Here is a 15422-nt window from a genome sequence, read left to right on the forward strand (position 1 = left end):
CCGCCCGTTTTAATAGCTGCAGCAAACATCAAATGCAATTAATTTTAAATCCAAAGCGCCAACTATCACACGAATTGCTCTCTCTCTTCAACTCTTTCAAAAGTGAGTAAAAAAATAGCGATTTTTTTTTAAATAATTATTTTTATTATTATATTAGTAATAATAATAATTTAAATAAAAAATGTTTTGATTCTTCTGTTTGGCCTAATGGCTTTTAGCCATTAAAAAAAAAAAAAAAAAAAAAAAAAAAAAAAAAAATCAAAAATTAATTAATTAAAATTAATCAAAAAAATGTTATGGCTTCTAAAAATATTGAATTAATTATTATTATTATCGAGAATATTAATAATAATTATTATTATTATTATTTTAATAATATGACTAATGACTAAAAGCCATTAGGCCTAATAGAAGAATCAAAAATATTAATTATTTAATAATATTTATTGTTAATATTTATTATTAACTATTATTAAAATTAATTTGATTAATTAATATAAAAATAAAAAATTATAAAATATTTCACCCCCCACCCTCTTAGGATTGTGATGTAGTTTGTGAACGACCCCTAATATTATTTATTTATATAATAATAATAAATTATTTTATTTTATTTTATAAATAAATAAATTAATTAATTAATTAATATAAAAATAAAAAATTATAAAATATTTCACCCCCCTCCCCTCTTAGGAATGTGATGTAGTTTGTGAACGACCCCTAATATTATATAGTAATTATATAGAATAGAAAAACAAATAAGTATATTTATAAATTTTTTATTTTATATATTATATAATGGGAATTTTTTTTTATTCAGATTCTACTTTGTAGAAAAGTATATGAAAATTGATTGAAATAGACATTTTATGGGTCTTGTGGGAAATTAAACGACTACTTCTGACGTTGCAAAATTCTTTTTTTTAATTGACCGTGTGGCCTAATGGATAAGGCGTCGGACTTCGGATCCGAAGATTGCAGGTTCGAGTCCTGTCACGGTCGAAATTTTTTTTTCTATTTATTTCTTTATTAACAATAATAAAATAATTATTTATATCAAAATAATTATTACTGTTGGTAATAATAATAGTAACTTAAGAATAAATTTAATTTTTTTTTTATTTATTACATTTATTTTAAAACATTAAATTAGTTACTTAAAAATTATTATTGTAGAAAAACTAATTTATTTTAATGCAAATAATACGGTTACTGCTATTTATGGTTTTTATTTTATAAGAAAAACTAATTTATATATTTGGGCAAGAAAAATTTTTTTTATTTATTTGGGTTCGTTAAAAAAATAGATCACGCTATTTTTTTTGGAAATTTTGACCCCCCCCCCAAAAATAGTTACGTATTTTTTTTAAATTTTCGTAAGAATTCAATTCTTTTCGTGAGTAATAAAAATTTTTCATGAATTCAATTATTTAAATTAGAATTTGCATAAAATTAGTCGAAAGAAATGAATTATTTAAAAAAATTTTTTTAAATTCTTAACAAGATATAAACAGGGTGTCTAACGGTCAGGGAAGTTAGGGAAATCAGAGAAAAGTCATGGAAAAGTCAGGGAATGTCAGAGAATTTCATTGTAAAGTCAGGGAAATTTCTAAAAATTTATAGAAAAATTAAAATTTTTGTGAATAAAAATTTTTTTTAATCTAACAAAACTTAGAAGATTTTTATTATCGTTTGTTTCTATCATTAGATATTAATTTATTGTTAAATATGTCAGTTACCATATTTTTGTCCCAAGAAAAAAGAAATAAAATTAGTAAAAAGTCAGGGAAAAAGTCAGAGAATTATTTTCTCGATCATTGTTAGACACCATGCGTAAATAAGTAAAGTGTTTTTGAAGAGCCCAAAAATAATGACGATAAATGCCATAAATGAGAAAAAAAATGTTGAATTTTAAGAAATTCGGTTTTTCGAATTTTTGATAATTTTTAATAAATTTTAATTTTTTACCAAAGGGTGGAAACTATTAAATAAGTAAAGTGTTTTTTAAGAGCCCAAAAATAGTGAAGCTAAATGCCATAATACAGAAAAGAAAGTGTTGAATTTTAAGAAATTCGGGTTTCGAATTTTTGATAATTTTTAATAAATTAAAATTTTTTACCAAAGAGTTGAGACTATCAAATAAGTAAAGTATTTTCCAAAAGCACAAAAATAGTGAAGCTAAATGCCATAAAAGAGAAGAAAAAATGTTGAATTTTAAGAAAGTCGGTTTTTTTGATTTTTAATAATTTTCGATAATTTTAGATTTTTTAGCAAAGACTCAAGATTATTAAATAAGTAACGTATTTTCCAAAAGCACAAAAATAGTGAAGCCAAATGCCATAAAAGAGAGGAGAAAATGTTGAATTTTAAGAAATTCGGATTTTTGAATTTTTGATAATTTTCTATAATTTTTTATTTTTTACCAAAGAGTCGAGACTATTAATTAAGTAGAGTATTTTCCAAAAGCACAAAAATAGTGAAGCTTTATGCCATAAAAGAAAAGAGAAAATGTTGAATTTTAAGAAATTCGGATTTTTGGATTTTTGCTAATTTTCGATAATTTTAGATTTTTTACCAAAGAGTCGAGACTATTAAATATGTAAAGTGTTTTTCAAGAGCCCAAAAATATTAAAGCTAAATGCCATAAAAGAAAAGAAAAACTGTTGAATTTTATGAAATTTGGTTTTTCGAATTTTAGATTTTTTTCAAAGGGTGGAGACTATTAACAGGGTGTCTAACATTAAAAGATTCATTATAAGATTTTTATTATCGTTTATTTCTATTATTATAGATATTAATTTATTGTTAAATATGTCAGTTACTATATTTTTGTCCCGAGAAAGCAGAAATAAAATTAGTAAAATGTCAGGGAATTATTTTCTCAATCCTTGTTAGATACCCTGATTAAATTATTGTTATGAATGTGTCAATTCTTTCATGAATAATAAAGTTCGTTGCAGGAATTCAATTTATTAGCATTATAAGAAAGTTATAAATATTTTTGATGAAAATTAGGAAAAAGTCAGGAAAATAAAAAATATAGAATGAAATTTTTGTCAGTTTTGTAAAGTTTTTAAAATGAGTTTTTTTTTGTCGTCAAGTATAATTTTTCGATAGCTACTTTTTGCTATTTTTTTTAAAGTTAATTATTGAATGCGAAGTCTGATACCGTATACTATCAATTTACTCTCTTATTAAAGAAAAACAAAACAATTTCCTTTGTCTATGAAATTAATAAAAATAGGAATTTCTTAAAATCAACGCATTTTATCGGTGAGTTTTTCCTTCTTTTTCCTCTTTAAGAGAAAGAGAGAGTAAGAGAGAAAGAGAGAGTGGGAGAAATAAATCGTTTTCTCAGCACCTTTTAAATGAAAGTAGCAAAAAATCGTTTATATGTAATAAATTTCGTGTGAACTTCCCACTGTTGACGAAAGAAGCCAAACGAGACACTAATGCTCGAGAATGTGCGAGGAAAAACTTCACTTTCAAGTGAAAAACGAGTGAAACAAAATGAAAAGAAAGAGAGTGAGTGAGAGAGAGGAGGGGAAAACAAGAGAGAAAAAGAAAGAATTACTCTATAAGCCGAGAGTGGGCGTTATACTTGTAATGCAAGTTATGCTTTAGGACCATAGAGGATAACGATCAGTGCTATCTGTAAAGTAACATTAGTATGCAGAATGTCGGCAACATTTTTGCCCCGCGCAAACACTTATTGTGTGTGCGCTCACATTATATATACTTGAAATTTTCGCTGTATTTTTATGAAATAAAAATGGGTCCAATTTTCCTCTGCTCTACTCTAAATCGCTAAAACGCTAAAACACTGTTATAGACAATGTTAATAATGCTCGATTTTACTATTCGCTTAAAGTTAAAATTGTTCAACTCGTAAAAAAAGAAAATGAAAAAAGCAAAAGAGAAGAAAAATACCGAGTAAAAAGAAATTACAGGTAAATATACACAATGTGGAACTTGTGTGTATACATAAATTAACGACGATTACGAATGCTCTTGTATAATGACAAACTTGGTTTCACTGTAAAACAAAACCAATTGCTTCCCAAGGGGAAAAATTCAAGACGATAAACTTTAAACGTCGCGTGAAGAAATATCTGTCTCTCTTTGAATACTACTTTTCTTAATATATATCTCGCGAGAATTCCATAGGAATTACCAGTGAAATACCAGAGGAGTTTTGCAAATTACATCAGACATTGCTGATTATGATGATAATAATAATTGTTCTGCATGCACTGATTCGATTAATTTTTATCTGAAAATGAATTTATTAATCTTTCATTGCTATCCGCGTGAGCATTCGGTTCCAGTCGGAAACTATTATTATTTTTATTATTATTATTATTATTATTATTATTATTATTATTATTATTATTATTATTATTATTATTTCTATCAAGAATTCAATTATATATTTTAATAAAATTCTTCGCAGTAATTCAATTATTTTCAATAAAATTTTGATAACATTGATCGAATTTATCTCTCATCAAAATAATTTTGATAACATATTTTTTGGAAGAATTCAAATATTAAAAAAAAAATTCTTTGCTAAAATTCAATTATTTTTATAATTTAATAAATTTTTTGGAGGAATACAATATTCTAATAAAAATTGCCTACAAAATTCGATTATTTCAAAATTTTTTAATAAAATTATTCGTAGAAATTCAATTTTTCAATAAAATTGTTGAATTTTATTATATTTTCATAAATAATAAAATTTCTCTAAAGAATTCAAATATTTGAAAAAAATTAAATTCTTGGCTACAAATCAATTACTTTTACAATTAATAAATTCATCTCGCTGGAATTCAATTATTTTCATAAACTTTAATGTCTGTAGAATTTAATGATTTCCAAATTTTTAAATAAAATTCTTCGTAGAAATTCAATTATTATCAAAATTTTTTTAATAAAATATTGTTTGTAAAAATTTAACTATATTTTCATGAATAAAAAAAATTCTTTAAAGAATTCAACTATTTTTGAAAATTGTAATAAAATTCTTGGTGGAATTAAATTATTCTCAATACAATTTTGATAAAAATTTTTTTTTCAATTCAATTGTTTTTAAAAATTGTAATAAAATTCTTCAGGGGAATTTAATTATTTTCAATACAATTTTGATAAGAATTTTATTTAGAAGAATTCAAATATTTTAAAAAAAGTACAATTCTTTGCTAAAATTCAATTAATTTTATAATTAATAAATTTATCTCGCAGGAATTCAATTATTTTTATAAATAAAATTCTTCGCATGAATTAAATTATGTTGCAAAATTTAAATAATATTCTTTATAATAATTCAATTACTTTCCAAATTTTTTTTTATATTCTTTACAGGAATTCAATTTTTTTTAATAAAAATTTTAATAGAATTTTGCCCAAGAATTCTATTATTATTAGGTATTTAATCTTTTTTTTTGAAATTTTATAAATTTCTTTCAAACAATTCAATTATTTTCAAAACTTTTTTTTAAATTCTTCGCGAGAATTCAATAATAAAATTATTGGCAGAACTTGAATTACTATTACAAATTTTAATTGAAAAAAATTCTTTATAGAAATTTTATGAAAATAGTAGATATTGAAAGTCATTGAATAGCGAAAAGTTTTTAAAAATAATTAAATTTTACAAAGAATTCTATTAAAATTCTTGAGAATAATTGAATTTCTGTGTGGAATTTTATTTAATTTTTTTGAAAATAATTGAATTCCTGAAAAGCATTTTATTATTTATGAAAATAATTAAATTCTTGGGAACGATTTTTTTTTAGAATTTTTTAAAATAATTGAATTTTCAAGAAAAAATTTATTACTTTTAAAAATAATTGAATTCTTGTGATGAATATTGTTATTTATGAAAATAAATTAATTTTGCAAAGAATTTAAATAAAATTCCTCAAAATAATTGAATTTTCGGGAATAATTTTTTTTATTTATTGAATAATTGAATTCTTTGAAAGAATTATTTATGATGTAAATAATTGAATACTTGGGAAGGATTTTATTAAAATCTAAAAGAATAATTGAATTATTACAAAAAAATTTAATTAAAATTCTATTTAAAATAATTGATTTCTGTCGAACAATTTTATTAAAATATTTGAAAATAATTGAATACCTGTGAAAAATTCTAATATTTTTGTAAATAATTGAATTCTTCCAAAGAATTAAAAAAAACATTTTTTTAAATAATTGATTTTTTCGAAGAATTGAAATTAAATTTTAAAGAATAATTACATTTTTTGAGCAATTCCTGTAAAATTGTATTAAAAAGAATTGAAATCCAGCAATCAATTTTATTATTTATGAAAATAATTGAATAGTGGCAAAGAATCTTTTTAAAATTTTTGAAAATAATTGAATTCCTTCCTGAGGCGGATTTTATTGTTTATGAAAATAATTGAATTCCTGAGAAGAATAAATTTTATTATTTATGAAAATAATTGAATTCCTGAGAAGAATTTTATTATTTATGAAAATAATTGAATTCTTCATAAGAATTTTATAAACTTCCTAATTTAATTTCTCAAATTAATAAGACGAGTATTTTACAAGGACGTCTGGTCCAGATCTTTTGAGATCGATTAATTTTAGTCGTTGAATTTTGTCGCTGGGGGGTTGATCTAAGATACATGTCTCGTCAACGAATCATCAACTTTCATCATTATAGACTGAACTTTTAATCTGATTAAAAATACGATAACTATTTATTAAAAAAATTTTATCTTTCATGAAGTTAAAAAAATAAAAGTGAGTGAAATATTAATAATAGTACAAATAGTAAAAATAATAATAATAATAATAATAATAATAATAATAATAATAATAATAATAATAAAACAATAAAAATAAGTAAAATAGTAAAGATTTATTTTTGCTACTTTTTTATCTACTAGAAATAAATTTTAGTTGCTTCAAATAAATTTTACTTGATTCAAATAAACTTTACTTCACTCAAATAAATTTTAGTTGGTTCAAAAAAATTTTACTTAATTCAAATAAACATTACTTGATTCAAATAAACTTTACTAGGCTCAAATAAATATTACTTTATTCAAATAAATTTTACTTGGTTCAAATAAATTTTACTTTTGATTAAAAAAATTGCTTTTTATTAAAATTAATTATTTCTCTACAATTTAGAACTTGTTATTTTAGACAAAATATTATTGATTCAATTAACAATTCGAACGCCCAATGATTATTGGTGATTTGATGATTGATGGAGTTTAATATAGCTCTTCCTAACTAGTAAGGACAGGGATAAGGCCATCGACTCAAGGATTTGAGACTAGGGATTTATATCAGCAAGGACGCTCGTTTAAGACTTGTTTTACTACTCGTTCAATTATACACTAATCATTATTGTTTACATTTTTTTTTATTATTATTATTCTTGCATATTTACCTTAATGTTTTGATCACATAATATTTAACTACTACTTTTCTTCGATTACATAAATCCTTCCATAGAAATAATATGGGAGCATAAAAATGTTTAAAAATATAAAATATGCTAATATTTGCCTCACTGTAGAAAACATTATTATTATTTTTAATATTGTTACAATTATAATCAGCTTTTATTATTATTTCTATTATTATTATAATTTTTAATTTTTTTAAAAATTTTTTCCAAAACAATTCTTTGAAACATTATTTTTTAAACATTTTTAATAAATTTTCTCAATTATTTTAATTACTTCCAAAAAAAATTTATTAAAATTCTACGGTACCTAGAGTTAAATTATTTTCAAAAATTTGACTAAAATTTTAATTAGGATTTCAATTATTTTCAATACAATTTCAATTCAATTCTTCGAAATAATTGATTTTTTTCAAAAGATTAAATAAACTTTTTCACGGAAATTCTTGATGCCATGGCCCCTAAAAGGGCCCCAATATAATTCCTACACGAAGGTCTCTTGATAACATCTTATGCTTTGAATGATAAGTGAAAAAATAGAATAAAAAATTTGTAAATTAAAGTGAGTCAATTTTTCCATTTACGTATATAAACAGATTTTTATTCTTTATTGTAAAAGTGAATTTCAACATATAAAATATATAAATATACTGATTACAATTATGTAACGAGAAACGTATATAACGATCCAATTGTAAAGAAAAGTATATTATGTATTGTAGCCGGAGATAAATTGAAATTCAAATTGAATCCCTTGAAGGATTTATAAAGGACCGACCATTAATTTTCTTCTGTTCCTGCGATTTTATGTATTTTATGTATCACCCCCTCCCCCCCCCTCGTTTCTTCACTTTCTTCTATTTTTTCCAATGACCATAAAAGTCGCGCGTACCAAATGACAGGTAACCTGTCAGCGTTGAAATTGAAGGGCTGACAGAAGCGTCGTCGTTGACCTCCTTATCCATAAACGAATTCGACTTCAAACGCCACTTCCATTAGCCTCAAGAAATGCACGAAATCACTTCTTTATCTTTGGTCTTGTATTCTCATTGCTTGCTCACCTCTCTTTCTTTTTTGTTTTTCTTGTGGTCTTCTTTTTTTTGTGATCTCTCAAAAGTTTGATAGGTTCTGACGGGAGTCACTTTGGCCCTGAAGGTAGTCGGAATAAAAATGACTCCACCCACATATTGAAGGGCGAATTGTGTCTGAATTTAAACTTAGTGTTTTACTTTCGAGAAATAATTAGTATTTTTCTGGAGGGAAATTTTTTATTTAAATTTGACTCCCAAATAGATTTTGACTTTGATTTTGACTCACGATTGAATGTTGACTTTGATTTTACCTCTCTATTCGATTTGGACGTTGAATTTGACTCTCGATTCGATTTTGACTATGACTTATTATTCGATTTTGACTCCCTATTCGATTTTCACTTTGATTTTGACTCTCGATACGATTTTGACTCACGATTCGATTTTAACTTTGATTTTGACTTTCTATTCGATTTGGACTTTGATTTTAACTCTCGATTCGATTTTGACTATGACTTACTATTCGATTTTGACTTTTATTTTGACTCTCTATTCGATTTTCACTTTGATTTTAACTCTTGATACGAGTTTAATTTTAATTTTGACTCTAGATTCGATTTTGACTTTGATTTTGACTCTCTATTCGATTTTCACTTTGATTTTGACTCACGATTCTATTTTGACTTTGATTTTGACTCTTGATACGATTTTAACTTTAATTTTGACTCTGGATTCGATTTTGACTGATTTTGACTCTCTATTCGATTTTCACTTTGATTTTGACTCTTGATACGATTTTAACTTTAATTTTGACTCTTGATACGATTATAACTTTAATTTTGACTTTGATTTTGACTCTGGATTCGATTTTGACTGATTTTGACTCTAGATTCGATTTTGACTTTGATTTTAACTCTTTATTCGATTTTCACTTTGATTTTGACTCTCGATTCGATTTTGACTTTGATTTTGACTCTTGATACGATTATAACTTTAATTTTGACTTTGATTTAGACTCTGGATTCGATTTTGACTTTGATTTTGACTCTCTATTCGATTTTCACTTTGATTTAACTCTTGATACGAGTATAATTTTAATTTTGACTCTAAAATTCGATTTTAACTTCGATTTTCACTTTGATTTTGACTCTTGATACGAGTTTAATTTTAATTTTGACTCTAAAATTCGATTTTAACTTCGATTTTCACTTTGACTTTGACTCTTGATACGATTATAACTTTAATTTTGACTTTGATTTAGACTCTGGATTCGATTTTGACTTTGATTTTGACTATCTATTCGATTTTCACTTTGATTTTAACTCTTGATACGAGTTTAATTTTAATTTTGACTCTAGATTCGATTTTGACTTTGATTTTGACTCTCTATTCGATTTTCACTTTGATTTTGACTCACGATTCTATTTTGACTTTGATTTTGACTCTTGATACGATTTTAACTTTAATTTTGACTCTAGATTCGATTTTGACTTTGATTTTAACTCTTTATTCGATTTTCACTTTGATTTTGACTCTCGATTCGATTTTGACTTTGATTTTGACTCTTGATACGATTATAACTTTAATTTTGACTTTGATTTAGACTCTGGATTCGATTTTAACTTTGATTTTGACTCTCTATTCGATTTTCACTTTGATTTAACTCTTGATACGAGTATAATTTTAATTTTGACTCTAAAATTCGATTTTAACTTCGATTTTGACTTTGATTTTGACTTTTGATACGAGTTTAATTTTAATTTTGACTCTAGATTCGATTTTGACTTTGATTTTGACTCTCTATTCGATTTTCACTTTGATTTTGACTCTCGATTCGATTTTGACTTTGATTTTGACTCTTGATACGATTTTTACTTTAATTTTGACTTTGGTTTTGACTCTGGATTCGATTTTGACTGATTTTGACTCTCTATACGAGTTTAATTTTAATTTTGACTCTAGATTCGATTTTGACTTTGATTTTGACTCTCTATTCGATTTTCACTTTGATTTTGACTCTCGATTCGATTTTGACTTTGATTTTGACTCTTGATACGATTATAACTTTAATTTTGACTTTGATTTTGACTCTGGATTCGATTTTGACTGATTTTGACTCTCTATTCGATTTTCACTTTGATTTTGACTCTCGATTCGATTTTGACTTTGATTTTGACTCTCTATTCGATTTAGACTTTGATTTTGATTTTGGCTTCAAAATCGAAAATCGCATCTCCAGTCGTAAAATAGCCACGATAGTGCAAAGTTTTATTGTTTTATAATTCAATAACAGTAGAAAAATTAATTTAAAAAATATGTAAAAAATATTTTAAAATCCAACAAAAATATGTAAAAAGTACAGTAATAGATAAAAATATTTAAAAATATGTAAGAAGAAGAAGAAGTAAATCATTATTAAAGTGATATTTAACATATTTCCTAAAATTTTGCATTGAAAAAGAAATAATAAAAAAGAGAATGAAAAAGTAAAAAAATCTTATTGTAATTGCTCAAAAGTCGTATAAAAATGCTTTATAGTAAAATTTCTCCTCAAATGTCCTCTGGAAAGTTTATAATCCGTTTGGGTCGAGATGAATTAATTTTTTTCTTTCTTTTTTTTTCTTTTTCTTTCTTTTTTTTTCTTTTTCTTTTGGCGTCTCTTTTTATGCAATCCATTACGATCGAAAATTTATGTCGAGTGTCCAACTGACAAGTGTGTCAAACACAAAAGGCAGAGAAATTATTCTGTTTCGGTCGCCAACAACCCTCTTAAATATTGTGAGATTTAGAGTTGTTCTCTCCTCCTCGACGTTCAATCAATTCGAAATTATTCATCTTTCTTTCTCTCTTTTTTTTCTTTTTATTTTTCTCTCGCCTTTTCTTTACATATATACATGTTCACAGTCGTTAAAAAAAAATTTGCAACAATAATAAGGATGATAATTTAATAACAGAAAAAGAGAGTGAGGGGGGAGAAAAGAGAGAGAAATAAAGAAAGAAGTAAAGATATAAGGAGAGAGAGAGAGAGCAAAAGAGAGAGAAAAAATAAGGAGAAAAATAAAGATGTAAAAAGAGAGAGACCATAGAGAGTGTGAAAGAGAGACAGAGAGAGGAATAAGGAGAGAAATAAAGAGAGAAATAAAAAAGAGGGGAAAATAAGGAGAGAAATAAAAAAAGAGAGAGAAAATGTGGAGAGAAATAAAAAGAGAAAAAGAGGGGAAAAAAGGAGAGAAATAAAGAGATAGAAAGAGAGAGAAATAAAGAGATAAAGAGAGAGAGAGAAAAGACAGCAATTCAAAAGATTGGACCTTCTTGAAATTTTTTTATTTTTTTTTCTTTCGTTTTTTTTCCTCTATTTTTTTTTCTTGAGATTTCTCTGCTGTAATTACAGTGACGTATCTCGAGTGCATTGAGAAAAAAAAAGAAATAAGTTAACACGTTTAACCATCAGGGTCTTTTGGAATATCGTCCTCCGCCCCTCTTTTCATAAACATCAACAATCTCAACTCTTTTGTTGTGTATATTAAAAAACACGGCAAAAGTGCCACGAGAATAAAATTGTATTGGCCTGAACTTTTAGTGAGATTTTTCGCTGCAAGTGCCGCGCTATCGTAATTATCACAACACTCGTTGCATTCTTTCTTGTGTTCAACGAGAGAAGACAAGCATCTGACCACCCATAAATGTCTTTTTTTTTCTTTCTTATTATGTCTTAATTTTTTTTCTCCTTTCCACCTGTCGTTGAGACAATTGAAACATTTTTTTTCAAAATTAAAGCTCATAATTAAAATGGCGAATTTTTTTATTTTTATTTTCATAAGTGGGTAGCCATATTGAATCCGCCATTTTGAATTTATAAAAACTTACATCAGATTCAATTATTTTCATAAATTTTTAAATTTTCCACAGAATTTGTTTATAAGAATTCATATATTTTTATAATAAAATTGTAAGTAAATTTAATTGAAATAATTTTATTAAAATTTTTTGCAAGATTTTAATTATTTTCACAAATAATAAAATATTTCACAACAATTTAATTATTTGAAATTTTTTTAAATTATCTCAGAAATTCAATTATTTAAAATAGAATTTTTCTACAAATTTTTGAAGGAATTGAATTTTTTAAAACGAGTTTAAAAGATCTACAAAAAAATCAATTAGTTTAAAAGCTTTTGATAAAAATTTGTTCATTAAGAATTAATATATTTTTAACAAAAATTGTAATTAAATTCGTTTGAAAAAATTCTATTGAAATTCTTTGCTAGATTTTAAATATTTTCACAAGTAATAAAATTCTTCACAGCAATTCAATTATTTGGAAAAATTTAATAATATTCGTTGGAAGAATTCAATTATTTTCATAAATAATCAAATTCTTAGCAGCTTCTTAATTAATTTTAATATAATTTTTTTAAAAATTGCTCGAAAAATGCAATTCTTCTTAAAAATTTTATTAGAATTCTTGGAAAAAATTCAATTATTTTCATAAATAATAAAATTTTTGTTAGAATTTCAATTTTTTCAATACAATTTTAATGAAATTGTTGCCAAAAAATTCAATTTTTTCATAAAAAATAAAATTTTTATAGTAATTTTTCAATTATTTTTAATACAATTTGAAATAAATTCCTAGAAAAATGCAATTATTCTTAAAAATTTTATTGAACTTCTTCTAAAAAATTTAATTATTTCAAAAAATTTAATAAAATTCTTGGCAAAATTTCAATTCTTTTCAATAATAAAATTTTCCACAGAAATTCAATTATTTAAAAAAAAAATTATTATTATTATTAGTTTGTATATACAAGTGAACTGGGGATAAGTATTGAAAGTGTTTTCCTTTACTCGCAGTGTTCATGATTCATGCATTGCTTTCTTGGTGTGTGTTATCATTGTGCCCTTCGACTTAACTCTTCATTTAATTCGTCTGTTTTCAAAACTTTTCAAAATGAGTGATGAAAATGATAAGTTTCTTAAAGTTCAAGGTTCTTCAAATTTGTGTGCACATGGAAAGTGTAAAAAACCTCTTAATGGTTGTTCAATTATTAAGTGCACAGGTTGTTTGGCTTCATTTCATTCTGAATGTGCAAGCAAACTGAGAAAGAATGCAGATGGTACTTTTGCTAAATGTTGTGGTTCTAGATCAGCCTCTCCCCAGGATGAACAAGCCCCGTTTTCTTTTGATATTAATGAACTAAAGAACATGATTGGCCAAATTGTCACCGGTCATATGGATTCAATCACTAATAAATTGGATACACATAGTTTTGATATTAAACGTGATTTTCAAATTGTGAAAGCTTCTGTTGAAACTATGTCAACTAAAGTTGACAATTTCTCTGAGAAATTCACCGTCTTGGAGGCTCGAGTTGACAGGATGGAGGACAGAATAGAATCTCTTGAAAACAGCACTGTCAATGCAGCGTCTACTACAGCCCTTGAATCCTTGATTGTGGAGTTCTCTCAACGTGATGCGCGTAAGAGAAAATTAATATTATTTAATTTTCCTGAATCTCAAGATCCCACTATAAATACAGATTTTGTAAAAACAAAAGAATTAATACAGTTATTTTATAATGACTCTAATATTGGTGATATTAAGTGTTTTCGATTGGGTAAAAGATCTCAGTTATTGGTACGTCCGATGAAAATTATTTTTGAAACGGAACTTTTATCTACGCAGGTGTTGAAAGCATTTACCAGACAACGCAAAGAAATTCAGGAAAGAACATTGATTCCCAATCTTATTATTTCTCCGGATCGAACGCCTATGCAGCAACGTCAATTCAAGGAAGCCAGACTAGAAATAATGAAACGAACCTCCGAGGGAGAGAAGAATCTTCGCTTGATTTACAAAGACAATATCCCTACAATAGTTTCAACCTTAAAACAAAATGTAAACAAAACCTGAAGTTATACTATCAGAATATAAGAGGTATTAAAACTAAATTATCTTATCTTATTAAATCTGTCGATATTTATAATTTTGATATAATTGCATTTACTGAAACTTGGTTAAAGAGAGATTTATCTTCGTCGGAGTTTTTTGATCTTGACTTATTTAATGTATACAGAAACGATCGTGAAAATAGAGCGGGTGGAGGAGTTTTACTTGCAATTAGTAGTAAGTTTCCATGTGTTTCTATTGAATTTAATCAATTGCAATCAACAAATAAATTTAATTTGGTTGGAGTCAAGATTTACTTTGATGATACTGTTTTAATTGTTATTGTTCTTTATATACCTCCGGTCTTGTCAATTGATTATTATGATGATCTCTTCAACTCATTATTATGTATTAAAGAAATTTGGACTTACAAAACTATTATACTTGGAGATTTTAATATTCCTAGTTATAAATTATTTTGTGAGAATAACATCTTCTTTAATGATAAAATTTTACTTTTAAATTTATTTTCACAAACATTGGAACTTCGACAGGTCAATAGTATTCCTAATTCATTAAATAGGCTTCTTGACTTAGTCTTTGTAAACTTTAAAGTTAATATTGAAAGATGTTTGGATCCAATTTTTCCAGAAGATAAATATCACCCATCACTGATAATGTGTTCTGATTTAGTGACTGAAAAAAAGATAACTAATTGTCCTATAAATGAAAGTTCTCTCCGTTACAATTGGAATTTATGCAATTGGAATCAACTTGATATAAGACTTTTTGATAATGATTGGTCTGCTTTAACTGATTGTTATGATGTTAATGAATGTTGTATGATTTTCTATGAGGTATTGAATAATGCAATTTTAGAATCTGTACCAAGAATTGTAAACAATAATAAGAAATACCCAGTTTGGTTCACATCTGACATTATAACAGATATTCGTTTAAAAGAGAAATTTAGAATTAAATTTAAGGAAACTCGACAATCATATTATTTGGATTTATATAAACATTATCGAATAGATATTAAGAATCG

The 15422-nt window shown here is 25.1% G+C and overlaps 1 non-coding gene across 1 annotated transcript; it reads left to right on the top strand.

The window, feature by feature from the left end:
* The first annotated feature begins 929 nt into the window (after positions 1-929).
* Positions 930-1002, top strand: Trnar-ucg. Its single transcript has one exon. It is a non-coding gene; the product is annotated as a tRNA-Arg (tRNA).
* Positions 1003-15422: the final 14420 nt, after the last annotated feature.

Source organism: Leptopilina heterotoma, unplaced genomic scaffold (genome assembly GCF_015476425.1).
Source record: "Leptopilina heterotoma isolate Lh14 unplaced genomic scaffold, ASM1547642v1 Lhet_44, whole genome shotgun sequence".
Classification (NCBI taxonomy): domain Eukaryota; kingdom Metazoa; phylum Arthropoda; class Insecta; order Hymenoptera; family Figitidae; genus Leptopilina; species Leptopilina heterotoma.